This window comes from Phoenix dactylifera, chromosome 1, assembly GCF_051530095.1.
Source record: "Phoenix dactylifera cultivar Ajwa chromosome 1, Ajwa_hap1_PhDact_Kaust_v1.1, whole genome shotgun sequence".
NCBI lineage: Eukaryota > Viridiplantae > Streptophyta > Magnoliopsida > Arecales > Arecaceae > Phoenix > Phoenix dactylifera.
This window is the reverse complement of record NC_143190.1, coordinates 72,813,285-72,816,261: the sequence shown is the minus strand read 5'-3', so window position 1 is coordinate 72,816,261 and position 2,977 is coordinate 72,813,285. Positions and strand designations below refer to the sequence as shown.

General features: G+C 44.2%; 1 long non-coding RNA gene across 1 annotated transcript; it reads left to right on the top strand.

Annotated features, from left to right (window-relative positions):
- Positions 1-502: 502 nt before the first annotated feature.
- LOC148715545 (uncharacterized) lies at positions 503-2,521 on the top strand. The gene is made up of 2 exons (XR_015973556.2): positions 503-2,180; positions 2,291-2,521. It is a non-coding gene; the product is annotated as an uncharacterized LOC148715545 (long non-coding RNA).
- The last annotated feature ends 456 nt before the right edge of the window (positions 2,522-2,977 follow it).

Sequence of the window (2,977 nt, the reverse complement as noted above, 5' to 3'; positions counted from 1 at the left end):
CACAGCGACTTCTCAAGGCGGAGAACTCGATAAGAAGGTCGAAGAACTCGGGCGGCAAATTGAGGCGCCCCGGGACCAAAGAGTAAGGCATGAGGGCGACCCCGATTTTACCACCAAATCACCTTTTTCCTGTAATCGAGGATGAACCAATCCCACCGAGATTCAAGATGCCTCAAATAGATTCATATAATGGGACAACCGATCAACTGGATCATTTGGAGAGTTATAGAGCCCTCATGGCACTGCAAGGATCCTCGGAGGCTTTACTATGCAAGGCCTTCCCAGCAACCCTCCGAGAAACGGCCCGACTTTGGTTCTCCGGGCTGAAGCCGAGCACCGTATTCTCTTTTGAGCAGCTGGGCATGCAATTTGCAGCCAATTTTGCTACTAGCCGGCGCCAACGGCGAACATCAGATTCTCTTCTCAACATAAAGCAGAAGAAAGGAGAATCCCTGAAGGACTACATCGACCGCTTCACCACCGCTACTTGGGAGGTCCGCGATCTCGATCAATCAATCGCCATGACAGCATTGAAAACGGGAGCTCGGTCGTATAGGTTTCTGATAAGTGCTAAATAATGCATGAATTAATATCTTACTCATAGCACTTATCATTATTTTTACGCATATATTTTAAATTTAAACATAAGAAAATTCATTCTCCTTCATCATTGCATTTTAATAAATTATTAGAAATAATTCAAGTTTGATTATTTTTATTGATCGAGTCTAATGTATGCAGGTTAAGTCAAATTTATTAATTTCTGAACCCAAATCGCACGCATCCTGTAAATTAGATCCTCTCAGATTTTGATTCAGCCATTCATCCCAATTTTCCTGCATCACATCTCAGCCATTCGCATTCAATTTGTTCACGCATTCACCCATCAAAACAAGTCCTTTTCTTCCACATGTGCACGGAACACCCAGCCAGCTATTCCGTTCGGAATAGAGCTCCATCGCCAAGCTCCTCCTTCATTTCATTTCCTTCCACGTCATCCTTTTCCTCCCCTGTTTTAGCTTCAAAACAGAATCCCAGCATCCCGTTTCTTCTGGATCATCTCCCATCTATCCAAGCAAACCTCAGGATCTCATCCAATTCCTTCCAACGGCTTTCTTCTCATCCTCATGCAATTCATCATCCCCTATTTCCAGCCAGTGAGCATCTCTTCCTTAACCGAACTCAAAGATTACCGCACCAGCGTTCCAGATTGACTCCAGCATCCATATAAATAGGAATCAGAGATTCTCACTTCTAGATTTCTTCTCTCGAATCGAGCCAACCTTCCTCCAGTTCGCAGCTTCCATCAACCACAGGATAAGCTTCAGTATCCCGTGCGCTCACTCCCAGCAAATCTTCAACGCCTCAAACCAATCCAGTCGTCCGCCCTTCCTCTTATTCTTGGATAAGCTCCAACCCCATTCTACTGTGTCCGAGTATCCCATGAGCATCACGTCTTCCTAGATTTTCTCCCATTCGGATTACATCCTTATCCCCTGCTTCGGATAAGTCCCAACTCCTTCCCATTCACAGTTGTCCAACAAATCCTTCATCGCCCATGATGAATCCAATGCATCCCAGTCGCGTCCAAGATCCTCTCCGCGTTGAAGAAACGCTGATTCCTTCCATCGCCCATGGATGAGAACCAGCAACCACTGCCAGCTGCTCCCCTCGCGGACTCAAATCAACTTCCAGATCCCCTGAACAAAGCTTATCCTCTCCGGAAAGCAAGCATCGTGAGCTCCCTTCACATCCGTTCCAGCTCCCCTGTTACGCGTATCTCCTAGCATCCCGTCTTCATCGCCCACCGAACTCAGGATCCATTCGATCCCAACGTCCCATGCTCTCTATCCGTGATGGATCCAACGTGTTCAAGCTCAAATCCCAGCATTCAGCCGTGATCCAACTCCTTCCGCGTCCAAAGAACAACCAGCCTCCGAGATCCTCTCAAATGCCCGCGTCTTGCATAGTCCCCTGCTTCAGCCACGGAATAAATCAAGTATCCTTCCAAGATATCACCGAGCTTCACGGATTCCTCTGTTTCGGAACCACTCCCAGCCAAATCCAATACCTCCCAGCATCAGGACCAAATCCATCACCTCCAACGCGTCCGGAGAGCAAGCCTCATCCCGCTCTAATCCGTCCTTATCTCGACGTGAAATGAAGAAGAGGAGAAGGAGGTATGTAGCCTATAAAAGGGCCAGGCATGAAACAGAGAGGGCATTCTTCTCACCCATTCTTTTCTCACCCGATCCCATCCATTAATTCATTTATTCGGGGAGTCCCACAGAAGACAAAAGAAGGGAGGAGAGAATCAGAGAAAGGAGAAAGAGAAGGAAGGAATGGGAGCCCGCTGCTGCGCTATTACTGTCGTCTACAACTCCATGGAAGGCTGAGCCCTTCTCTAGGGCTGGATGCAGCCCTAACAAAGGAAGACGGGTTTTGTTTATTTAATTTCATGTTCTTGGAATTGTATAAACAGTTTTGTTCTTAATAAATATCCTTTTACCTCATGCTTAAATTCTGTAATTTCAAGTATAAAGTCTATACAAAAGTTTTTCATGATCATTGAAGTAAAAATAAGGTAATTCATGCTTAAGGAAGATGCGATGTGCTGCCACCTTAGATTAGGGTAGACATTTCATGCTAACTAAAGATGGATTATGCCTAAATTACTTTTGTGAAATTTTATTCGAATGCTTATTAGGCTTGTAACCAATATGCATAATAATCCAAGAAAGAAATAAATTACAAATAACTCTTATTCCTATGTTAGTGGTGAATTCCTTGCCCTATGTTCCTTCTACTCATATCATTATCAATTGCATTTTTTATTAAATTTCTTAGTTTAATTTTTTTCACAAACTCTTCTTTTTAAATATTTTTAAGAAAACAAATGTACCCCAATCCCTGTGGATCGATATCCATAATCACTGTTCTATCAGATACGTGCTATTGCGTGGTCTTTAAAGTTGAC